We start from the raw sequence: 27,062 nt of genomic DNA on the forward strand, positions 1-27,062 counted from the left end.
CTCATACAGCACACAGTGCTATATGTGCTGCCCTGCCACAAAAAATTTTTTCTCTGTTACCATCGCTATTTGCGTCTCAAATTTACTGCACGCGTCGCTATTGTCGTCACTATCCGCGTCGCAAATTCTCTGTAACCGTCGCTATATGCGTCGCTATTTACGTCACAAATGCGATGCATATAGCAACGGTTATAGCGACGATTCTATGGCGTCGTCAATAATGACGCTTTTTGCGACGACGGGGGTAAATTTTGTTGTTTGTATTTTCGTCGCTTTAAACGTCGCTATAAGGTCTATATCTTGTAGTGAACCTTAATTCCATTAGATGATACAATATGACCTAAATACTCAATTTCTGTTTTAAAGAACTCACTCTTTTTTGGATTTGCATACAGTTGATTATCTTTTAATAACTGGAAAACCAATGACAAATGCTCATAATGTTCTTTCTCATTTTGACTTAACACCAAAATATCATCAAAGAAGACAATAACACAATACTGATATTTCAAAAATATACGATTCATCATTCTACTACATGTAGCAGGTGCATTAGTCAATCCGAAAGGCATCACTAAGAATTCATAATGACCAAAATGTGTCCTAAATGCAGTCTTGAATATGTCTGACTTATCTAGTCTCACCTTATGATAACCAGACTTAAGGTCTATTTTGCTAAATATGGCAAAACCTTGTAGTTTATCCATAAGGTCATCGACTCTAGGAATTGGATACCTATTCTTTACAGTGATTTTATTTAAAGCTCGATAGTCAATGCACATACGATAGGTATTATCCTTTTTCTTTACTAACAAAACAAGTGCACCAAATGGAGAACTACTAGGTCTAATCAATCCTCTATTTAATAATTCCTCAACTTGACTCTGAATTTCTTTTTGCTCTATCTGGTTATGCCTATATGGTGCTTTACAAGGTGGTTGGGTACCAGGAATCAAATCTATTTTATGGTCTTCTGGACGTGAAGGAGGTAAACCAGGTGGTAGATCTTTCGCAAAACAGTCTTTAAAATGTGCAAGAAATTCTTTATGCCTAGGGTGTATATGATTTTCTTTAACTTGCAGTTCATTCACCCAAATGAGATAGGATTTACTACTTTTGCGTAATGTACGTTTAGCTTGAGTATGCCAAAGCAGTGGAAAAGCATTAGATGCATGCATACCATACAATGTAAGATGTTTTCCTTGAAATTTAATATTAATTGAATGTGTAAAATAATCTATATCTAGATTATGCTGATGACGGCAAGGCATACCTAAAATAATGTCACTGGATTGGAATGGTACAACTAGAAAATTTCTTCTTTCAGTGTATTGACCAATTTGAATTTCTAAGTCATGCACTTCCTATGTACCATTATACCTAGTGCCTAAGAATGATGCTTTAATGTGATAATGCGTAGTTACAGTCTGTAACTTCAATTCTTTTACTAACTTTGCAGAAATAAAATCATGAGTACTATCGTCATCATGCAAAATAATCTTTTCCTTTCCATGCACTAAACATTTCATTGTCAATAAAGAATGTGGAGTTGGCATACCTGGTAAAGTATCCGGAGAAGTAGTAGTGTCGTCCTCATCTTCCATGAAATCAGGCATTTCTTCATGTTCATCATCTACCATTGCTCCAAGGTAGTTGATATGGATAGGTGACTTCTTCGAATGGCAATTTGCTGCTAGATGTCCAAGTTGGTGGCATTTATAACACACTATAGGCTTGGCTTTGGTTGCATTGTTTGCAATGGCGGGAAGTCTAGGGACATTAGGATTTGGCTATGGAATAGGCTTGGGGTTTTGGTTGGTATTGGATGGTAAAGCAGATGGTTTTTCCCAATTTTTACGGAAAGATGATGAAGAGAAACGACCTTGATTAAATCTTCTAAAATTTGAGTTGAATTGCTTAGATCCATAGTTACCATTGGCTTGGAATTACTGTGGACGTCTGTCTCTACCTCGCAGCTTGTCTTGAGTGTCGTGAGCTAATGAAATTGCGTCTTCAAGAGTTGCAGGCTTGAACATATTAACTTCAACGTAGTAATGCCAAAGTAGTCCAGACATATACTTGCGCTTGTGTGTCGCTTCAGGTACGTCTTCAAGTATGCGTAACTGGAGTAATGCATTTCAAAAACGCTCAGTGTACTGAGGAATAGGCTCATGATCTCATTGCTGAAGAAGGTCCCATTGCTTTATGGCTTTTTCATGAAATTATGGAGGAAGAAAATTCTACATAAACTTCTTCTTGAAATTCTCCCAGGTAATGGGACAATCTATACTTTTGCGAACCATGGTCCACCAAAGAGATGCTCTATCCACTAAATGATTAGTGACACACTTGATTTTATCTTTTTCTGCATAGGTTTCCTCATGAAAGTAGTCATCAAACTGACTAATGAATGCAAGAACAGTTTTTCCCTCTCGAGTGCCATTGAAAGTACGGAATTTGAAATTTCTTTTAGTTATCTTTGCTTCCTTGCGGATGGTTTGAGCTTTGAGAGTCACGTCGATGGTACGTCGGATAAGGTCTTCAGATTGAGGTTCCTCTTTGTGGGTAGTCGATCTTTGTAAATTAGCCAATTGAACTTGCAATGCTTGCCTAGCTCGTCGTTCTTCATCCGATTGCATCATATTAAGTCCAGATTTTGCTCCATTGTAGGTTCAGGTAGGTCGCCTTCAGCTATTAAATCATCCATATGTGGTTCCGTCATCCTACAAAACTCAAAAGACCTCTCACTCTCAAAATCAAGTTAGCGGGATGAGCGTAGCTCAAGATCGGGTATACAAGGCTTATATATTTTTGGGTGTGGATTTCACAATCTTTATCTTTGACTATTGCGGGATTTGTAATCTTTGAAAAATCTGTGTTTTAATCTTCTACGTGTGTTGAAAATGCTTCAACAAACCTGCGTATGCGAAGAGTACCTTCCAATGAACAACTTTGCAATTCGGAGTTTCTGCGCAAGAACAGCCCTTCTATGAGTTTTGAATAGAAGTCAGTTTTGACTTCAGATGACTTGTCTGACTTGCAAAGTTGTAGACTTATGTGACTTGCAGAGTTTCAGGAATTGCAGAACTTAGTTACTTTATCTGACTTCTAGAACTTGACTTGAAAGAACTTTGAAGACTTGAATGGTTGAATGACTTTAGGTGACTTAGGGGATTAAGAAGCTTTATGCTTCTTGGTCCATCATCAATTTTGAGAACATGAATATGTCCTCGACGGAAAAAACAGTGCCCAGAACGTCCTCACGTCCTTGATAATGAATCATTTTGAAGCTTAAGTTAAGCTTCTAATTTACTAAGCTTTGTAACTTAAAGATTGAAGCTTTTAAACTTGGCAAGAAATATGGCTTATCTCTGTTTGTTGACGACTTGTATGTGAGGATGTAGGAGTGGTTCTCCGCCTCTACAAGCTGGTCCTTCACGATCTGATGATGGAAACATAGGTTCTTGATCGCCAAGAATCCACCTGTATCGACCATTCGCGATGAGATTGACCATAGAGCTCGATCGTTCCAGGAGCTCCGCCTTCTCACAAGATGGGTAGTGATTGGAAGCTCTTGATCTCAGCTTCGCTCTGATACCACTGGTACACAGATCAGATGCTGTATGCTCGCATAATGACTGTCGGAAGGTCCCCAAGAACAATAGAACTCTACGTTTTGCACAAAATTCAAGGTAAAAAGCATGAACGACATGAACAAGAGACCAATTGGGTGCAATCTTCCGCCACGCCTTGTGTGAGCGCTCCACAAAGCATGTGTTTTATGTATTAATCATCTTCAAGCTCAAATAATAGCCCAAATTACAAAATAGCAAGCTTTTAGCTTTTGAGTTTGCTTTAGCACAAAATAGGAATAAAGCTAACGGACGGTGCCCAAAGAGTCTGGCATGCCTAATACAATGTCCAAGTACAAATAACATAATCGTGCGCTGATGCGCATACAAAATAATAAATAAATATCCAACGCCTCAATAAATAGGCACGACAAAATATAGGCGCCATGCTTAAGGTATGCGCCCATCAAAATATAAGTGATAAATCGAATACTCACTATCCTCCAATGCTTTCCTCCGCCATTGCTGCTATCTCTACACATCAACTGAAGCATTCACAATCGTTAGTAAAATTATACAATTAAACCGACAAAAGTGAATACCTAGCAGTCTTTAGCTACATAAATAAATCAACTGGTTAGAAATCAATCCTAACCTTAATTTATTAGGAGTGTGCACTCTAAACTCATAAACATTAATTAATATAATATGCATTTTGCGGAATCACCTGCTATGGAATCACCCATGTACACACTAAATTAATGAAATGCCCGAAAAGGATAGGCGTCCCCATCAACTTCTCGCACAAAGAATCCACTTTGTGTATGAGCCCCGGTCAACAAAGTTTACGGAATCCACCGTAAAACCTCACGGAATCCACCGTGGCACGAAATCCACCGTGAAATATGCCTCCTGACATCACATCATGATTGAGAAAAGTTCCCGACCAACTGGGACCACCCATCCATAGGACGGACCCATGGCCACATCCACACCGCACTTTTCTCAAGTTGTTTTAGTTATCTAATTACCTACCAAATTTAGTTGGACATGCATCAATCAACTTCCTAATTAGCCCATTGGGCACTGATTCCTTCATGTAATCTTAGCACGACATAGAAAATCAATGTCAAACAAGTTCCTTTTCAACAACTTATCATATTTATCTTTGGAATACATGTATAACATCCAGCCCATAGGCTTATCCATAATCCACCCGAAGGCTATCCAGCAATCCATAGGGATTACTAATCCACGATTCCACCCTAAACTAGTATGTGGGCCTCGAGATCCAATCCCAAGTCACGTTGGTCTCTTGTGCAAGGCCCGAAAGGCGAGGAATTTATGGACAGAGCCGCATCTGGCACCCAAGCATCCTCCTACTCCAAGTAGCACTCAACGTAGAGACCTCTCATGGTGAGTTCGGTCCACCTTCCCGGCGTGGTTAACAACCCCCTTGGTTAGGGTCCAGTATGCAGTCGAGGGTAACTAAAGCTGCCTCTCCCTTCAGGCCTTCAACCTGAAGCATTAGATATCTTTTCATCCTTTAATTCCTTAAGCAAACAAAGCAAAACAGTGCTCTCTAAACTATTACAAGCACAATCATTTCTAGTGGTCATTATTTTTTGCCAATTCCTAAGGAGTGAATCCTTCTTTCCGAATGCATCCAACACTCGATCCGGGATCAATTACGACTTGGCAAGATCCCCAAGGGTTTGTTTGTTAACCCTATATCCTTGGGTTAGAGCCGTAACCTATTAACCCAACTTAACCAATATCTTAAGTTTAATTAGCACTAAATATGTTATTCCAATTTACTAATTGGTCTTTTGCTTCCAAGCAATTATCTAATCCCCGTATCTTGATCACTTTACCCAAGAAAGGTACTATATGAGGACGATTATTTCTCCTCTTGCAAGATAAACTTGCGTAGGAATCTGCCAATCCCATTTCAAGGAATTGGCCATTCCCTTGTGGTCAAATCACAAGATCATGTGACTCTGCAACTTGTTGCACGAGTGTCGCATCTAGTCCATGGGACTATTCTACCCATCAACAGTGTCTTCTAATCACGGTATCATGATTAGATATAACAATCCATTCCTAATTGCATTAGGCTGTCATTGTCAGTCCTAGGGTTCCAAGTTCAAACCGAGTCTCATCTTTTTAGCAAGAGATCCTTAGGGTAGAAACCCTAGATCATTTCTCGCAAGTATGTCCTACTGTCCCTATATTTCGTGAATGTGGGCAAGTCTTTAGAGTATAGGAGTTTCAGCATTGGCAATAAGAGCGACTAGGTCACGTCCTCAAGGTGTAGCTTTTTGGGATCTGTTGCCTTGAATTAACCCTTTCTAAATGAGTCCCTCGCGGTTTTTAGGTGTTTAAGTTTAAACCAATTTACTTGTCTATTCTTGAAGATATTTATGATACCATTTTTGTAACCACATGATGTATTGTCTATGTATGAGTAGTTTTACAATCCCTAACTTTTTTGACTAAGATCAAAGCATCAGTTAAGTTATGGCATAATTCCTAGTGATCCTTCTATAACATGCAATCAAGTTTCATGCTACTAAGTTTTAGGGTTTTATGTTTGAACCATGCAGCCTTTTCTAACAATTACGCAGTTGTAATGATATTTATACCAATTGACTAGAGTTATGCAGCTCAAGAACCATTTCATGCCTTGCAAATTCCTACAGATTATTAGCACTTTCTATAACGAATCATTGCGAAGAAGAGATGTCTAATAATGCGATTTGCAATTTATACTCCCATGCCTAATTGAAGTGCACGATAATAATTTTGACTTCATAAAGATGATCTTTAATTGATCTAAACTCGTTACTTGTAATGCATATAACAAATTTCTAAGAATGCATAAACGTCTCATGTCCTTTCCTTCGTTTCATTGGAAAAATACAAATGACCAATTCCTTGACCGTAAGCTATTTCCTTTTAATTTATTTAAAGTATTTCAATTTAAAAAAGCATCCTTATTTCATAAATGATCCATGCACAATCAAAATATTACAACATTAATCCAATTTAAGAAGAAAAACATGGACTTGTGGTGAAATGTCCACATGGATGTTAGGAGATGATCCTCTTATGGTTGCACCTTGTGCCTTCTTAGGGGTCATTGTGACTTCAGCCTTTTCGTCTTGGATGCAGTTTTATGATCTTGGCCGTCTCCTTCGCACGCAAAACTTCCTTTGTGATTCGGCCTTCTTGATTAATTTCTCCGTATTTTGGAACCGACTTTAGAAGGCTTTATATGATTCCTCCTTAAACTTCAAGGAAGAAGGGGTGTAAAAGATTTGCTTTGTGAAGGCAATTAGAAGGGGATTTTAAAAGATCCTGGGTAACAAGAATCGCTTGAGAGGGAAATAGGGAAGGCCCACGGGAAGGGGGTTTAGCACTCGGGCTATTGGGAGCTTGTGATAAATCCAAGGGGGAGAAAGGGCTTAATGAGCCGTTTTAAAGGCCTCGGATAGGACTCCACGGGAAAGGGGGTACTAAATGGACTTTAGGGGATTGAAGAAAAAAGGGGCAAGGGGTGTAAAAGACCTTCTAGAGGGATTTTTGTGGGGAAGGGGAGAAACCCACGGGAATGGGGTTTAAATCCCGGGGAGGGGAAGTTTTAAAAATGCACACAGTGGACAAAAAGGGGGGAAAGGGGGCTTAAAGAGCCCCCTTAGAAGCTTCCAGAAAGCTTCTGGTAATGTGGAGAGCCCACGTGGAGGGAAGGGTATGGCGACAGCTGGTGTACTTCCAGAACGGCGGCAGTTGGTGGTTCGTTGGCGGCAGGGCGAGCTGACGAATGGCAACAGTAGCTAGCGGCTCTCTTCTCCCCTTCAACGACATCAGTAATACTGATTCCTCTCACGACCCTCTCTCCTCCTCAATGGCAACGTGACCGCTTTTGCCTCTCCCCTCACTTCCCCCCACAAGGCTTATATAGGTGAGGGGAGGGGATCCTCCCTCCCCCACGTGGCATCCTGCATGGCTTTGTCCTTCTACAAGCTCCAGCAAGGAGCTTAATTGCCCTTGCTATTCCCCTCTCCTCCAACACGACAGTCGGCTGGGGGAGAGAGGGATAATTAAAAAAATTTACCATTATTCCCCATAAATTATCCTTTTGGCCTCCTAAGAGGAGGTTCTTATAAAGAATGCGGTTTTTTTTGGAAATGGAATAATTACATTCTCTCCCCCTTGGAGGAATCGAGATGTCCTCATCTCGAGATAAACTGGGGATATTGATGGTTGAGAGTGCCCTCATCTACCCAGGTAGCATCCTCCTCGGTAAAATATTTCCACTGGACGAGGCATTCTCTCAAGGTTCTGGATCTCAGTTGTCTCTTCCTAACATCTAAGATCCTGTCAGGCCTTAATTCAAGGACTCCTTGACTAGGCATTACAACCTGTTGGTCATCAAGTACATGGTTAGGATTAGGTACATACTTCTTCAATATGCTGATATGGAATACATTATGAACCTTTAGGTTCTCTGGGAGTTGCAATCTATAAGCATTAGGTCCTAGGCACTTTGAGGATCTTGTATGGTCCACAATACCTTGGACTTAGCTTCTTGCAATCTCCTAAGGATAGAGAACTTTTCTTTGGACGTACCCGAATGAAGACCATGTCTCCTTCCTCAAAGATTCTATCTTGACGCTTCAAATCCGCGTATGCTTTCTGTCTATCCTTGGTGGCTGGGATATCCTGTCTTATTGACTTTATTTGGTCATTCATCTCTTTCAACATCTGCCTTGAAGCTTCAACCCTCAATGTTGGATCTGAGAATTTTAGGGGACTTCAACAGTCATGACCATATAATGCTTGAAAAGGGGTCATCTGAATGCTTTGTTGGTAAGAAGCATTGTAGGAAAATTCAACCAAAGGCAAGTATTGAATCCACCTTTTTGGCTCATGACAGCAATGTGCCCTAAGCATATCCTCGATAACTTGATTGACTCGCTCCATTTGGCCATTAGTTTGGGGATGGTAAGCTGTGCTAAAATAGAGTTGAGTCCCAATGGCTTCAAAGATAGCTCTCTAGAAGTGTGATGTAAAGAGAGAATCACGATCACTAATGATTCTTATGGGTAACCCATGTAGCTTGAATATCTCCTTGATAAACAACCTTGCAATGTCTGAGGCTTTATAGTTTGTCTTTACTAGAATAAGGTGTGCAACCTTAGTAAGCATGTCAACTACAACCATGATGGATTTGTATCCTCCCTGAATATGGGGTAGGCCAACCACAAAGCCCATACTAATGAATTCCCATTTCATTTGGGGAATGTCAAGTGGTTGCAACTTCCCTGGCATCTTGACGTGTTCGGCTTTGATACGTTGACAAGAAAAACACTCAGTGACATATTTGAGAAGGTCACCTTTCAGCCTCTCCCAATGGTAGCTCTTTCTAACTGCATTGAGAGTCTTGGCATAGCCAGGATGTCCTGAGAAAGGGGAATCATGAGCTTCCCACAATATCTTCTGCTTAAGTGATTGGCTTGCCGGTATACATACTCTCATCCTATAGTAGACAAATCCACTATTGATAGAGAATTCATGATACTTAGCATGTAGCTTTTGGTCATGATCCTTGATAGAGATCTCCATTAGCATCTTTTGATAGGCTGGATCATGGCATGCTTCCTCTCTAGCTAGCTCAAGTATTGGATTGTTTGTCATGGATACCTTTGTGGCTAGAGATCTAGCTGTTGATGGATTTTGCAAGATTAATGAGTTAAGGAATACCTTGCGACTGAGTGCATTAGCAACTACATTCTCCTTTCCTATTCGGTACTTGATTTTAAAGTCATACTCCTCCAGCACTTCAATCCACTGACATTGCCTCATGTTGAGCTCGTTCTGGGTAAAGATCCACTTGAAACTTTTATGATCAGTTACTAGTGTAAGCTTGTTACCCAACAGGTAGTGTCTCCAAAGCTTTAGAGCATGGATGACATGTAACAATTCTAGATCATGGGTAGCATAATTCTTCTCATGACTCTTCAGTTTCCTTGAAGAGTATGCTACAGGATGACCTTCTTGCATGAGCACACATCCTAAGGCAAGTGCACTAGCATTAGTTACTACCTCGAACTCCTTACTGAGGTCTGGAAGTTTTAGGATATGTGCTGATACCAAACTTTGCTTCAATCTATCAAAGCTGGTCTGTTCAAGAGTTGAACATGCAATGGATGTTTGCTTCTTCAGTAAGTCCATCAGAGGTGCTACAATCAAAGCATAATTTTTTATGAAGACCCTATACCATCTTGTTTATCCAACAAAACTTCGTATTTCTTTGACAGTTGTTGGTATTGGCCACTCTACCACATCTCTTGACTTTGGCTGGGTCCACTAAGATTCCTTTCGCTCATACAATGAATCCCAAATATTCAATCTGACGTTTGAAGAATGCACACTTCTTCATCTTAGCATACAACTTATGTGCCCTCATTGTCTCAAGGACAATCCGAAGTTGGGGTTCATGATCTTCCTCCTGTTTAGAATAGAATAAGTATCGTTGAAGAAGACTAGTATGAAGTCATCAAGATATGGCCTAAATATATCATGCATTAACCTGTTGAAGGTGGCAGTCGCATTCGTAAGCCCGAATGACATATTTAGAAACTCAAAGTGTCTATATCTTGTGTTGAAGGCCATCTTTGGGATATCTTCTTCCTTGATCCTTATTTGATAGTAACCAGACCTGAGATCAATCTTGGAAAAGATCTTCGCTCCCTGAAGACGGTCAAGAAGTTCATCTATTCTAGGAATAGGGTACGTGTTCTTGACAGTTGATTGATTCAACCCTCTGTAATCAATACATAGTCGAAGTGTTCCATCTTTCTTTTATTGGAACAATACTGGAGCTCCCCATGGTGAACTGCTAGGATGGATGTAGCCGTGATCTAGCAGTTGCTTGAGTTGTTCCTTCAGCTCAATTGCTTCCGGGATAGACATTCTATAGGGTCTCTTCACAATTGGCGCAGCTCCTGGTACTAGCTTGATCTCATGATCCACTTCTCTTTGAGGCGGGAGTTCTGTTAACTCTTCAGGAAATATGTCCACGTATTCCTTTAGCCATGAAGGTCTTCACTAGACTCCTGCTTCTGATCTAACTTGTTGAGCTTAATCAAGTAGATAGGTAGTCCCTTTCTGACTCCCTTTATGATCCGAGATGCTTTGGCCAATTGGATTTTTGGTACTCCAGCCTCACCTTGAGTTGTGACTAAATCCCCTTCAGAGTTCCGAAAGAAAATTTTGCCTTTTCCACAATGAATGTGGGCGTCATTAGGTTTAAGCCAATCCATTCCGAGTAGACACTCATGGATACCTAGGCTCATGACTCTAAATTTGACCGAAGTCGTCTTTCCACCGAGAAAAAATTTCACCTTAGCAGTTTGCCTGGTACAAGTAACCTCACGACCATTTTCCAATTCCATAAGCAAGATAGGTTCTTCTACTATGGCTATTCCTAATCTTTTTATACAACCTGGTGAGATAAAAGAATGTGTACTGCCACAATCAATCAAGGACTTGAAACCTTTATTCTTGTGAAGAGCCGCATGGATTGTCGCCCTTTCAAACTCTGCTTCCATGGTCAGATCTTCTTCTTCTTCACACATCTCCCTGTTGGCAACACATGCGGTTCTTCCTCTACCTCGGGTAGTGGCTCCCTGACCATGGCCAGTTCTTTGGAAAGGTACTTGGTGATGTCCTCCTCCAAGCTTGGGACATTGCCTCTTGAAATGATCGGGCTCCTTGCAGTGGAAACAACAGAGGTTTTGGCCATTGCTTTGAGTAGGAACAAAGTTGTTGACATTATTAGTCCTTGCTTTCTTTCTTTGTCCTTGACTCTGACCTTGAACTCTCTTCATTTGAGGCCTAAATGCTCCTCTATTCAGGTCATTATAAGACCAAGTTTTGTTACCTCTTGGTCTAGCCTGCACCTTCTAAATTATAGGGGTAGCTCGAATGAGTGCGTCCTCAAGATCTGATGGGCGCATAGATTCGAGACGGGTATTCATTGGTGGATTTAATCTAGCACAAAACTTTGACACTTGCTGTGTCATGTCCATCTGTGGTGCATACTTAAGAAGTGAGACGAATTTAGAATAGTATGTGTCAAGAGTGAGTCCCAGTTGTTTTAGCTTGTAGAACTCATTCATTTTCTGCGTGCGATACGCGAGTGGTAAGTATCTTCCGGAGATGAAATATAAATCGTAACGATTAGCGAGTAATAACGTTAAGAAAACTTTATCCAGGCACAACCCCAGGTACAGATTCCTAGTTCGCCTCCTACATCAAGTACTGCTATAATCTAGGAGAAGAAGTTTTTTCTCAAGCAGATTAAGCCTCCCGAATTTGACGGGAGAGGCAGGTCCATCCAAGCAGATGCTGAAATTTGGATTGAATCCATGAAGGATTACTTTGAAGCAGCTGGTAGTGCACCCGCCAATCAGGCTATGCTCGGCAAGCTAAAGCTCACCGATGAAGCCAAGCTTTGGTGGAAGCAATGGTGCAGAGATCAAGGGATCGCGGAAGGATCCGTTACCTGGGAGAAAATAAAGAAAGCTATGCAAGAACCAAGCAATCTAACCACTTAACTTCTTATCAATTCTCATGAACAAATAGACATTGATAAAAAGAAGTCTTATTATATTTATATGGGCATAGCCCTTTCAGAATACAACATTTCTTGGGATGATAGGGCAACTGTTTACATTTAGTTTGGGGAGAATAACGTTGTATTACATTTATCTATGGGAACTGGATAATAGTATGGTTTCGGGTCATGGATCTTCAGGAATTGGTAAGTCATTGGAAGATTAAGGTATCCTGTCCTTTGGAACCCATTCTTCTCATAGTGTCCCAACACCTTGATCCTGTCGGCGGGGATTACATGGGTCACTTCCTTATATACATATGAGTTCATCTCAACCCTCCGACCTCGAATATGTAAAGTTGAGTTTATGTGAGCCTCCACAAAAATGAACAGCTTCACGATCTTTAGGTCTTCTAACCACTTGATCCTCTTGAGTTTGGTTTGGAGGTATGCAAACCGGTGGGCAGCTATATAGTAGATTCCTGAGGCACCCGTCCATCTTTACTCCATGTAGAAAGGCGATGGATTATAGATACGCTCTAGGATGTTCATCATCTCAACCCTTTGTTGATAATCTGGGGAATGCATCGCAGTCATAAACATGACTCGGAACACTAAGAACTTGTTCCATGCTTCATAATTCTGCAAGACAGCATCGAAAGTAAGGAAATGTTCGGAATAGCAACATTTGCTTTACTTTTTCTTATTAAGATTTTCTAAAACAAATCCTTCGTTGGTTCGCTCTGATACCAACTATAGCATGTCCACCTGTTGTCTTCAGGACACGTCTTAGCAGGAAAGGATGTCTAGAAAGCTCTGCTCGGCATTCCCATGGAATGTTACAGGGTTTGCGATCTAGGACTTTCCGCATCTGCCACGTAGTGGAAGTATTCTGGCCGTTCCCACTTAGGACCGACCTGAATCACGGTTTTTCCTATTGGTCATTTCCTAAACGACAACTAGCGTCGAACCTGAGCGAACTTCTTTACGCAAAAACGCCAGGTCCAATGCCGATTCATGCTGCACTTGGTTCAAGGAGAATGGGAAACGAGAGGGATGCAAGGCTCGACCTCTCTGCCATAAGGTATAGTCCCATTCCGTTCCCCTAAAACAGCGTAAACCAAGATTACTGTAACTTAGATTCTAGGACAACGCTCTTGCTATTCGTGTTCTTTGAATGATCTTCTTGCTATGCATCATGATTGAGAAAAGTTATCTGCCAACCGGGACCACCCATCCGTAGGACAGACCCATGGCCGCATCCACTGCACTTTACTTAGGTTGTTTTAGTTATCTAATTATCTACCACATTTAGTTGGACATGCATCAATGGGCTACCTTAATTACCCCGTTAGGCACTAATTCCTTCACGTAATCATAGCACTTGATATAGAAAAGCAACGTCAAACAAGTTTCTTTTCAACAGCTTATCATATTTATCTTTGGAATACATTTATAACATCTAGCCCGTAGGCTTATCCATAATCTACCCGAAGGCTATCCAGCAATCCACAGGGATTACTAATCCAAGATTCCGCTCGTAGACTAGTATGCAGGCCTCGAGATCCAATTCCGAGTCACGTTGGCCTCTTGTGCAGGGCTCGTAAGGTGAGGGATTTACGGCCAGAGCCCCCTCTGCCTGGCACCCAAGCGTCCTCCTGCTCCAAGTAGCGCTCAATGGAGAGACCTCTCACGACAGGTTCAGTCCACCTTTCCAGCGCGGTTAACAACCCCCTTGGTTAGGGTCCAGTAGGCAGTCGAGGGTAACTAAAGTTGCCTCTCCCTTCAGGCCTTCAACCTGAAGCATTAGATATCTTTTCATCCTTTAATTCCTTAAGCAAACAAAGCAAAACAGTGCTCTCTAAACTGTTACAAGCACAATCATTTCTAGTGGTCGTTATTTTTTGCCAACTCCTAAGGAGTGAATCCTTCTTTCCGAATGCATCTAGCACTCGATCCGGGATCAATTGCGACTTGGCAAGATCCCCAAGGGTTTGTTTGTTAACCCTATATCCTTGGGTTAGAGCCGTAACCTATTAACCCAACTTAACCAATATCTTAAGTTTAATTAGCACTAAATATGTTATTCCAATTTACTGATTGGTCTTTTGCTTCCAAGCAATTATCTAATCCCCGTATCTTGATCACTTTACCCAAGAAAGGTACTATATGAGGATGATTATTCATCCTCTTGCAAGATAAACTTGCGTAGGAATCTGCCAATCCCATTTCAAGGAATTGGCCATTCCCTTGTGGTCAAATCACAAGATCATGCGACTCTGCAACTTGTTGCACGAGTGTCGCATCTAGTCCATGGGACTATTCTACCCATTAACGGTGTCTTTTAATCACGGTATCATGATTAGATATAACAATCCGTTCCTGATTGCATTAGGCTGACATTGTCGGTCCTAGGGTTCCAAGTTCAAATCGAGTTTCATCTTTTCAGCGAGAGATCCTTAGGGTAAAAACCCTAGATCATTTCTCGCAAGTATGTCCTACTGTCCCTACATTCCTTGAATGTGGGCAAGTCTTTAGGGTATAGGAGTTTCAACGTTGGCAATAAGAGCGACTAGGTCATGTTCTCAACATGTAGGTTTTTGGGATATGTTTCCTTGAATTATCGCTTCCTAAATGAGTCCCTCGCGGTTTTTAGGTGTTTAGGTTTAAACCAATTTATTTGTCTATTCTTGAAGATATTTACAATACAATTTTCGTAACCACATGATGTATTGTCTATGTATGAGTAGCTTTACAATCCCTAACTTTTCCGACTAAGATCAAAGCGTAAGTTAAGTTATGGCATAATTCCTAGTGATCCTTCTATAACATGCAATCAAGTTTCATGCTACTAAGCTTTAGGGTTTTATGTTTGAACCATGCAGCCTTTTCTAACAATTACGGAGTTGAAACGATATTTATACCAATTGATTAGAGTTATGCAACTCAAGAACCATTTCATGCCTTGCAAATTCCTACGGATTATTAGCACTTTCTATAAAGAATAATTGCGAAGAAGAGATGTCTAATAATGTGACATGCAATTTATACTCCATGCCTAATCGAAGTGCACGATAATAATTTCGACTTAATAAAGATGATCTTTAATTGATCTAAACTTGTTACTTGTAATGCATATAACAAATCTCTAAGAATGCATAGACATCTCATGTCCTTTCCTTCGTTCCATTGGAAACAATACAAATGACCAATTCCTTGACCGTAAGCTATGTTCTTTTAATTTATCCAAAGTATTTCAATTTAAAAAAGCATCCTTATTTCATAAATGATCCATGCACAATCAAAATATTACGACATTAATCCAATTTAAGAAGAAAAACCTAGACTTGTGGTGAGATCTCCACATGGATGTTAGGAGATCATCCTCTCTGCCGTTGCGCATTGTGCCTTCTTAGGGGCCATAGGGACTTCGGCCTTTTTGTCTTGGACGCAGTTTTATGATCTTGGCCGTCTCCTTTGCACGCAAAACTTCATTTGTTATTTGGCCTCCTTGATTAATTTCTCCGTCTTTTGGAACCGACTTTAGAAGGCTTTATATGATTCCTCCTTAAACTTCAAGGAAGAAGGGGTGTAAAAGATTTGCTTTGTGAAGGCAATTAGAAGGGGATTTTAAAAGATCCTGGGTAACAAGAACCCGCTTGAGAGGGCAATAGGGAAGGCCCACGGGAAGGGGGTTTAGAACTCGGGCTATTGGAAGCTTGTGGGAAATCCAAGGGGGAGAAAGGGCTTAATGAGCCTTTTTAAAGGCCTCGGATAGGACTCCATGGGAAAGGGGGTACTAAATGGACTTTAGGGGATTGAAAAAAAAAGGGACAAGGGGTGTAAAAGACCTTCTAGAGGGATTTTTATGGGGGAGGGGAGAAACCCACGGGAATGGAGTTTAAATCCCGGGGAGGGGAAGGTTTAAAAATGCACGCGGTGGACAAAAAAGGGGGGAAAGAGGGCTTAAAGAGCCCCCTTAGAAGCTTCCAAAAAGCTTCTGGTAATGTGGAGAGCCCACAAGGAGGGAAGGGTATGATGGCAACTGGTGTAGTTCCAGAACGGCGGCAGTTGGTGGTTCGTTGGCGGCAGGGCAAGCTGACGAATGGCAGTGGCAGCTGGCAGTTGTCTTCTCCCCTTCAACGACATCAGCAACGCTGATTCCTCAGGACCCTCTCTTCTCCTCAACGGCAATGTGACGGCTTCTACCTCTCCCCTCGCTTCCCCCCACAAGGCTTATATAGGTGAGGGGAGGGGATCCTCCCTCCCCCACGCGGCATCCTGCATGGCTTCGTCCTTCTGCAAGCTCCAGCAAGGAGCTTAATTGCCCTTGCTATTCCCCTCTCCTCCAGCACAAGAGTCGGCTGGGGGAGAGAGGGATACTTTTAAAAAAAATCAATTATTCCCCATAAATTATCCTTTTGGCCTCCTAAGAGGAGGTTCTTATAAAGAACACGATTTTTTTGGGAAACGAAATTATTACAGTCTCCACTTCACATGGCTATTGTGTATTTTCTAGGTCTTGGACAAGCTCTTTTTCTTCATCCCCTAGCATAACATCCAGAAATCATACAAACCCATGAAAGTACTCGACGAGATGGCACTTTTGATTATGTGCAAGGCACTATAGATTTTCCTTTTTCATGCCCTAAGGAACCCTTAGCATGGACCTATAGAGCTTTTTCCTTTAGGGCTTATCCACAAAGGCATCATTCATGTGAACATACTGCAGGCCCTCGATAGGAACCTCTCTAGTAGATGTCTACTCCATAAAAGTAGCATCATGTTCCTTGAGGTAGAGTCGTAAGGCCTTGATCCACCATTCCTCTACAAGGTAGTGATAGAAAACACTTGGGATACTTGTGGTAGTAGATGCTCTTCTCCCACTTGACCAAGGAAATATACAGGCATCTCCTCAAGACTGTGTCCACTCCTCCTAGTACTAGCACGCTCTTTTGCTAAAGCGTAAGGAATGGCTTCACTCCTCACATGCTTAGGAGTCCCCTCTATATGTTGCATGTGTGTAGCATCCATATCTAAAAACACAACTATATGAGAAAAACCAATCGACAAAGGGGGACCCAGACAATGCAAGGGAGGGGTTTTTCAAAATCTTGAGACCCACCCTTGCGTTGTGGAGGTCGTTAGCAATTTGGGGCAATAGGGTGGACTCGCACAATGTGAGGGGATTGGAGTATATAGCATAAACGTATTGGACATGTAAATGTTCAAAGGCTGAAATTAATGCAGTTCAAAGGATTGGTTACAGGGTTGTTTGCTTTTAGAGTTGCATAAATTTATAAAGTGTGTGAAGCATGCCAATTTAGTATGCACATAAGATAACACTTTCTGCACAATAGAGACGCGAGCAGAAATGTACATGATGACATACACATGTTTGGAAGCCTCCACAAAATGTATCTCTTGGTAGCACCAAATACTTTACTATATTTATTGATGATTGCTCAAGGAAGCTATGGGTATGCTTTATGAAGGAAAAGAGTGATGCATTTGAGCACTTCAAATCTTTCAAGGTGGTTGTTGAAACAAAAACAAGATTGAAAGTTAAGTGCTTGTTGAGATCGAATGGAGGGGGAGAGTATCTCTCTAATGAGTTTAGTGGCTTTCTTGAGGTCTCATGGGATAAAGAGATAGTTTAATTCTAGGTATACCCCACAACTAAATGGGATTGCATAAAGAAAAATAGACATATTGAAATAGTTGCACGAGCATCAATGGTGGCTGAAAAGAATATACCAAAATATTTTTGGTCTGAAGTTGTTCATACTATTGTCTATATTATGAACATAACTCCCATAGCTACAATACATGGGATGACTCCCAAAGAATGCTTTACATGCAAGAAGGTTGATGTGTCACACTTGAAAGTGTTTGGTTATATTGTATATGTTTATGTGCTAGATGCACTACAAAAGAAGCTTGATCAAAAGGCTGGTTGTATTTTTATTGGATACTCTTTAGTGTAGAAAGGGTATCATTGTTATAACCTTATCACATGTGAGTTCAGAGTGAGCAAGGATGTTCTTTTTATAAGATGAGCAGTTGGTATGCATCTACTGGTGATATAGTAGATGATGATAATGAACATGATACCTATATGCAAAAAGAAAAGAAAGAGCCATGGAGCTTTAGTGGACCAGAAACATCATCTAGTACTACACCTATAGTTAGACCTTAGTCTGGGAGACTAAGGAGTAGCCCCACATCTTCAAGTGGATCTACAAGTGTTGTAGGTAAAGACAAAGGAAAGAAGAAAGTTTTGTATGATAATGCTACATCTACTAGTCATTTAGGATTTGATGGAGACTCTAGTGGTTCAAAGAGTTGAAATGATGAGCTTGGTATTCCTTTAGTCAAGACACCAAGTGTACAGAGGATACATAGTAATGTAAAGACTCTAGTGAGTGATCCAATGGTACTTCCATCTAACAGGATTAGATATCCTCTCAAAGATTTGATTTTGAAGGCTATGCAGCTCATCATTGTGCTTATATGGTGCAGACAGTTGAGGATGTTAAGCCTACTTGTTTTGAGGATGTTGTTGGTCATTCTCATTGGGATGCAACAATCAATGAGGAGATGGTTGTATTGGAAGCCAATAAAACTTGGGATCTGGTACCCTTTCTTAAGGGAAAGAAGGTTATTGGTTGTAAGCACATTTACAAAATTAAGTATAATGCATATGGTTTGGTTATTAGCAAGTATAAGGCTAGGCTGGATGCAAATTGCTATGCTTAAACATATGACATAGATTTCAACGAGATAGTTAGTCCAATTGCTAGGATGAAAACTATTAGATGTGTGATTGCCTTGTTAGCACAGTAGCCAAAGATTGGAGTTTACAACAAATGGATGTTAAGAATGTCTTCTTGCATGGTGAAATGCAAGAAGAGGTGTATATGAAGTAGCCAGTAGACTATGAGGACTTAGAGCATCCCACATATGTATGCATGTTAAAGAAGTTGCTCTATGCTGAAGCAAGCACCTACAACATGCTCTAGCAAGATCCGAGAGTATCTTGTCAATATTGACTTTTATGTTTCCGATGTTGATTACTCACTTTAAGTGAAAAGGGGGGATGTAGGTTTGGTCATCATAGTTATCTATGTGGATGACTTGTCTATTATAGGTGACAATAATAATGGAATTGCTGAAGTTAAGGACTTTTTGAAGAAGAAGTTTGAGATCAAGGATTAGGGAGAGCTGAGATACTTTCTTAGTATTAAGATAATCAGATGTGATGATGGTATATGGCCATCGCAAAGGTAATATGTCTTGGATATGTTATCCAAGTATGGTATGACAACATGTAAGCCTCTTTTTATACCATTGGAGAAAAATGCGAAGTTGAGTGCTAATGTTGGGAATGAGATAGAAGAATCTTCTTATTTAGGACAATAGTAGGGAGTTTGATTTACATGACTATCACAAGGCCAAGACTTGAGCTATACTATTGGTCTTGTTAGTCAGTTTATGTGGATGCCTATTAGAAATCCTCATTTGGATGTAGTTAGATGCATATTGAGGTATGTGAAGTCCACTTTACATTATGGACTTTTCTATGAGCAGGTAAGGATGTACAAAGGTTTAGATACATAGATGTAGATTGGGCTGGTAGTCTGTTAGACCGAAGATCTACTAATGGATTCATGTTTTCCCTTAGTACTGCAAGAGTTACATGGAGTAGAAAAAATGAACCTAGAATCGCTTTATCAAGTACATAGGCTAAGTATAGAGGTGGTGCTATGGCAGCATGTGAGGTGGTATGGATGCAAAAGTTATTGGGTGATTTGGATGTATATGGAGATGGTCTAGTTGTCATTCACTCTAACAACATGAGCAACATACAGCTAGCTAGGATTTGAGTGTTCCATGCTAGGATAAAACACATTGAGGTGCACTATTAATTTATGAGAGAAAATGTACTTATAGGAGAGATTGACTTGGTATATGTCAATACATAGGATCATATAGCTGACATTTTCACAAAGGCATTGGATGTAGAGAAGCTTCGAAAATTAAAAAGCTTACTTGGAGTTTCAAAGATAAAATTGAGCTTAAGGAGGAGTGTTGAGATGGCAAGTTGAACATGTGTGGGCATTGATGATGGACTGCCTAGCTAGATGGGCCCGCATCTCTACACTTAGAATGCTAGTAGTCATTATGATCCTCACATGGCCATTGACTTATCATTTATTATATTTAGTTTATTGCACCTACCTACAGTTGGCATAGTTATAATTCCAATCAATTATGCACTGTTTGACTTAGTAGGCCACTTTCCTTTATGTTGTATATTATTGTTGAGTGCTGAAATGATATGTTTTTTGGGCTAATTTTTGTATTTTTTGTATTGCTGAATGGTTGTTTTTTGTGATGGATTGTTTGAATTTGAAGATTTTTTTAAGTTTTTGGAATGGTTTGAGTATGTTTGAAGGGTTTATGATGGTTTTTGATGAGGATATGTTATTCTGCAGGGTTCTATAATTTTTTTGTTTGGTTCTGTACGGTCTGATTTTCTTCTGTTTTGTTTCTGTTTTGGTAGTTGAGATGGTTGAATGAATTTTTTAAGAGATGTTTGAGGTTTTGTTAAAAGGTTTATGAAAGATTGAATTGGTTTTGATTTGTTTTTTATTGTTTTTATGGTCTCTATTGATCTTCTGTAAGGTGCTGTGGTTATGTTGTTCTGTATTTCTATTGCTCTGTGGTTTGTTCCATTTGTTTTTGTTGAGTGTTATGTTGGATGTATAGATGTTTTGGGAAGTGTTTTTGTTTTAGAAAAGGATGAATGGAAACTCTATCCAAGCTAATTGAAGTGAAGAAGTAGCTGCTAAAGATTCATAGAAGGTTACAAAAGAACAGTGACAGAAGCCAGATCTCACAGGACACTCTTTGCATCTGTCATACCTTTTGGGAGGTATATCCATGACCAAGAGAGGAGAATTGAGTGTCATTCGTGAGTATTGTAGTAAGGCTATGATGTTTTATTGAGAGAGAAAAATTATGTGAGAGAGAGAAGTGAGAGAAACTCAGTTCTATGCCTAAAAACAATGTGTCTACTATGAGAGATAGAGAGAGAACTATGAAGACATTGAAGATTAATACTATGTGATTGATTTCCATTCAAAAGTGGTGTATTCCTTTGTGTTATTATTTGTTATGATGGATTTTATGAAGAAATTGAAGATTATGGTTGATTCTATCAAATCCGTGGGAGATATCTACTATGATGCTGCGTGAAGATTTGTTATTTTCCTTGTGATTCTGTAAAGGATAAAATAAAAGCTTGTTGATGTTACAAGATATATTTTCTTATAGTAGAAACCCCTTTTCCTTGGTGTTTCTCTTGGGGCTCCATGTTTTTGGTGAACAACTGGGGAAACTTGCCATCAACAAGCATTAGAAGAGGCTGAGAATGTTGGAAATGGCATTGCCAAGAAGAGGAGAATTCAATGGATGCTTGCAAAGTTCCTTCTTCCACTGAAGAGTTGGAGATTCTTATTGCCAAAGCCACTTTCTACAAGAAGTTCATCCCACAATGGTGGAAACATATTATCATCATGATGCAAGCTCTATGTGGCGGACTATTTCCTCTTTCAGTTGAAGCAACAGAGACATGCATCTTGGTGGCAAATTGTTGGGGAACAAACTAAGATGTAGAAACAGAGAGAATGACCATCCATGGAAGATTTGGCATTCATTGAGAAGTTTCCAAACATCATCAAGTGGGAGATTGTGAAGAAGCTTCAAGAGTCGTGGTCTAACAATCTTCTGTTTATTCAAGTAGCAACCCACTGGAAGTTGGTAGACATAGTATTTTTCACAACATACACTATTGAAACCATTAGAAGCTAGCATTATTATAATGATTGCACAACAATGATCCTAAGAAGAATGAGTTTTGATACTTTTAGAACGGAATATCTCCCCCTCTAAAGTGGTTTGAAAGCTGAATTCAAAGATGTTGAAAAGAAGGAAGTAGAAGAGATGTTGGCCACAGAATCCTCCAAAGACTAAAGCTCCTCTCTGATTCTGTTCTATTGAGTATAGACCAACTAGTTGGAGCCAATCCCCTGATGAATGATGCAATCAAGAGGCAAGTGTTAGAATGAGTCCAGAGGTATGTGAGAAGAGAGAAGGCAAGAATCAAGGCTGAGAACGAGCTTGCACCAGAAGCCTCTTTTGACACCCTAAAAGGACTCTTTACAAAAGTCCCCATGGCGACTCAAGGTCCCCTTCGTAATCAGATTCATCCTCGAAATATTGATGACAAGCCCGAAAATGTAGTCCCATTGTCAATTTTTAAGGGACAGTACAATGAAGACCCCGATCTTCATGTAGTAGAGTTTATGTAGCATGTGCGGCTAATAATTCCAAAACCCCCATGCATTGGTTAGCGATATTCCCCACCACTTTCAAGGGCGTAGTGTTTCAATGGTATGAGAGAGAGGCAGCATGAACTTTTGGCAGATGGGACGACCTGAAGTTGGCCTTCTTCACTAAATTCACGCGTGAAGGTTTTGAAGAGCGGATGCGAGAGGAGTTCATGAACCTAAGTGAATTCTCTGGAGAAAGAGTAGAATCTTATGTCTCACAAATGGAATCCATCCTAAAGAGATGGACCAATCATCATTTGGATGAAGGTATCCAGAAAGGAGTGTTCCTCAGAGGCCTACAACTAGAAGTTTGCAAGTTTGTGGAATCAAGAGACCAGCCAATCTGCAAGCTATAGTGGAAGGTGCAAGATTGTATGACGAAGTTGAAGCAAGGTTGTCAATGATGCCAGGAAGAGGAGTTTTACCTCCTTCCATGCCAAGAATGGTATACCCATCAAATGCAATCCCAGGAACACTTCCCTACCCCTATTTGCAGATGCTAATAGTGCCGCAGTACAATGCACCTAATCCATAGTGGCCTACAATCAACAATACCTCAAATAATAGTTTAACCAAAATATCAATGGCCTCAAATAGTTCCTCCAATGGTGACTCAATAACAACCAAACCCTACCAACTAGAATCAACAATCCCAAGTCTAGGAGCTCTGAATCATAATCAAAATAGAGGACCCTCTGGATCAACCCAACCTGTATATGCAGTAATTGCAGAAGCTTCCCAAAACCCTACTGCAAGTACTCTAGGAAGTGAAAATCTGAAGGAATACTTATGCAACTCAGTCGCAAGTATCAAGAAAGAGTTTATGGATGTGATTACAAAGTAGCTATAGACGTTGAAGGTGAATACCACCAATATATCTACTCCTGTGAGAGGTGGGTGAGATGTGATGCGTTCTAATACATGGTGCGGAAAGTGCCATCAAGTGGGATATTTAGCCACTGAATGTACCAGAAAAACAACCATTCCTGGAGCCTTGTGTTCCTAGTGTTTGAGAAAGAACCATATAGAGGATATGTGCTCTCTGATAGCAATGCACAAATGAAGATAGAAACATGAAAATGCAAGATTCAACTTACTAGAATTTAAAATGACAAAACAAGACATTGGACCAAAGCCCAGGGATTTTGGTCCACAGATTTTTCCTCTCAAAGTTACAGAGGACGATAATCTAGCAGTGGTCAATCACAGATCAGAGGTGGAATGTTACAGATGTGGAGAAAAGGGTCATATCTCACCGAATTGTCCAAACCTTAGAAGATATATGTATTACAAGCCTTTATGCAGCCGATGCAAAGGAGAAGGCCATACTGCAAAATATTGTCCAAGTTTAGCTCCAAATCTACTTCTAATACCCAACAGAAGACCCAAGAACCTACTTCCAATTTGGTGGAATTGAAAGTGGCCGCAATAACGCGAGCAAAGAAAGGAGAACCTGTAGTTCCAAAAGAGAACGTTCCTTTTGCCAAGAATGTGAAGTTCAACCTCTCTTGGGAAAAACAAAACAATGCAATTCAAAATAAGAAAATACAAAGCACCACAGAGCCACAGAGAGTTACGGAGAGAGTTGCAGAGGCAAGACCAGAGGTGTAGGAAATAGAGGATGTAGAAGTCCTCATGAAGGCAAAGAGCATATGTTGCCGCTCTTGGAAGAAAAAGGGAAGATAAAAGTGGGTGTGGCCCCATTTCCCAGTTGATTGGAAAAGCGTGTGGATCCTACCAAAGAGTATGATTTGGTCAAAGCCGTAGACACCTTTAAACCAAACCTAACCTTCCAACAGTTGCTGATTCTATCTCCTAGTTGCCAAAAAAGATTCAAAAGCATCTTGACGAGAAGACGTAGGCTAAGGATTGCTCCCCCAACAACAACAAAGTCCAACAGAGACTCAGAACTTGTGAAGAAAGTAGATGTGGCTAATGCCTTCCTAGATCCTCGAACTCCACATATTAGTGTATGGATAGAATGATGTTTTATTTCACATGCATTGATTGATGGAGGCTCATCAGTAAACAGAATGACAGATGTGACAATGAAGGATCTAGGTTTGCATGGAATTCAACCTACACAGTGGCTTATTAGATTGGCAAACCAAAGCAAAATTAAACCGTTGGGCATCCTCCCATATGTAAAAATAACCCTTGCAGGAACAGACTATTGGCTAATATATTTGGTGGTCAAACCGAATTCTTATGGGACCTCATACCCTTTGTTGTTGGAAAGACCTTGGCTTTTTGAAGCAAGAGCCAGGACGAACTAGTGCAAAGGGACCCTAACCCTAGGTAGAGGACCTAAAAAAGTGGTGTTGAAATTGTATGGATTGCGAAAAGGCAATGGATCCACATCCATCGAAGTCATAACAGACTTTGCTAATGAAGTAATAGATGGTACATCAGGAGATGAAGAGGCTGTTAAACAGATCTTTCCCAAGCAAACAAAGGTACAGTCCCTAACAGTGGGCACTGTAAGCCAACTAGTGAAGGAAGCAAAGTCTTTGTCCATGGGAGACTACCTCCTACCTCAACTCAAATTGACTTCTGAAATCATCTCTGACAGCGAGATAGAAGCATGGATGTACTGTTCTCCTTGTTACATGGCAATCACAGAGTTAGAGACTAGGTCAAAAGTAGAGACAAAGCCAAAGATAGAGGCAGAATTAGAAGCAAACATAGAGATAGAGGACCTGTTCTTCTCCTACAAAGCCTCTACAGAAGTAGAGACAGAGCCTCCAGAGGAAAATAATGAAAGTGATGAGGAAGAAAAATAAGTAGGTTATGGAAGTGAAGATGAAGAAGTTCCTCTAGTCGCGAACGATCTTGTTGATGGTTCCTATCACCCTGACCATTCATTCTAGAGAAAGAGGATGATAATGCTCCTTGTCAACAGAAGCCAGAGCCATCAGAGCCACGGCTTATATAAGGTCCGTACTATGTGACATTCCTAGACACATCCTCTGAAGATGAATCCCTACGTCCATAATAAATTACCACTCAAAAGAAGCAAACAAAGCTCTGATACCCTTCCAGCAATCTCAATAGACAAATGGGTCATCTGTTCAGAAGGAGGACATTGGTTCTAGTGGAACATCAGAGGATGACACTACTCCCTTGAAGGAGTCAGAGACCTCTATCCAGAAGCAATCCGTGGCACATTTATCCGCGAAGTGGAAGGTGAAAGGTAAGTGATGTTCTTGGATATTGATGGTACTAAACATCATCTGAAAGTGGGTCTCAATCTTCTTGAAGAAGAACTAGTGGTCCTGCAAGACTTACTAAAGGAGAACTTAGATGTGTTTGCTTGGCCATACAAAGACCTAAAGGGGATTGACCCTACAGTTTGTCAACACCACATCGACCTAGAGCCTGATGCCAAACCTATAAGGCAAAGACAATGGCATATGAATTCTAATTATTCTGCTTTGGTGAAGGGTGAATTATTGAAGATCCTTGAAGCAGAGTTCATTTATCTCGTGACTAATAGTGAATGGGTTTCGCCCATTGTGGTTGTACCCAAGAAGAACGGAAAACTTTGAATATGTGTGGAATTTCAAAAGCTCAACTCGAAGATGAAGAAGGATCATTTCCTTATCCCTTTCACAAACCAATTGTTGGAACATAGTGGCAGGCCATGAGATCTATTCCCTCTTGGATGGATTCAGTGGATATAATCAAGTCCAAATCAGAGAGGAGGACCAATCGAAAACAACCTTCACAACAGAATGGGGGACCTATGCCTATAGAGTGATGCCGTTTGGGCTCTGTAATGCTCCTGCCACCTTCCAATGAGTAATGATGGCTGCCTTCCAGAATCATCTACATGATTTCATTGAGGTGTATCTTGATGAATTTTGTGTCTATAACTTAATTCGTGAGCATTGGGGATACCTAGAGCAATGTTTTGACAAAAGCCAAAAGTATGGGATTTCTCTGAAACCCGAAAAATGTGTCTTTGGCATCTCATTAGGAGTTCTTCTGGCCATATTATCTCTACACAAGGGATTGCAATAGACGTAACGAAGATTGAGAAGATTGCCACCTTGACAGCACCAACAAACTTCAAGCAATTGAGAGGGCTTCTTGGCCAAGTGGACTACTACAGAAGATTTATTGCACATTTTGCAACCCCAAGGCAACCCCTTTGCACAAGCTACTAAGGAAAGATGCGAATTTCAGTTGGACTGATGATTGCAAAGAAGCCTTTAATACCCTAAAATAGTGCCTCATCCAAGCATCTATCTTATAGCCTCCTGACTAGACAAAGGAGTTCCATGTGCACACAGATGCATCAATCGAAGGGCTAGGTGTTGTCCTATGTCAAAAGGCCCCTCTAAATTAGATCAACCAACCTATTATGCAAGTCTGAAAGTAACTCAGTGTGAGCATAACTACATAGTGACAGAGCTTTAGTGCTTGGCAATGGTGTTTGCCCTGGAGAAGTTTCAACACTATCTACTA

This window comes from Lygodium microphyllum, chromosome 27, assembly GCF_053477565.2.
Source record: "Lygodium microphyllum isolate KBCC chromosome 27, Lygodium_microphyllum_v1.1.10, whole genome shotgun sequence".
Classification (NCBI taxonomy): domain Eukaryota; kingdom Viridiplantae; phylum Streptophyta; class Polypodiopsida; order Schizaeales; family Lygodiaceae; genus Lygodium; species Lygodium microphyllum.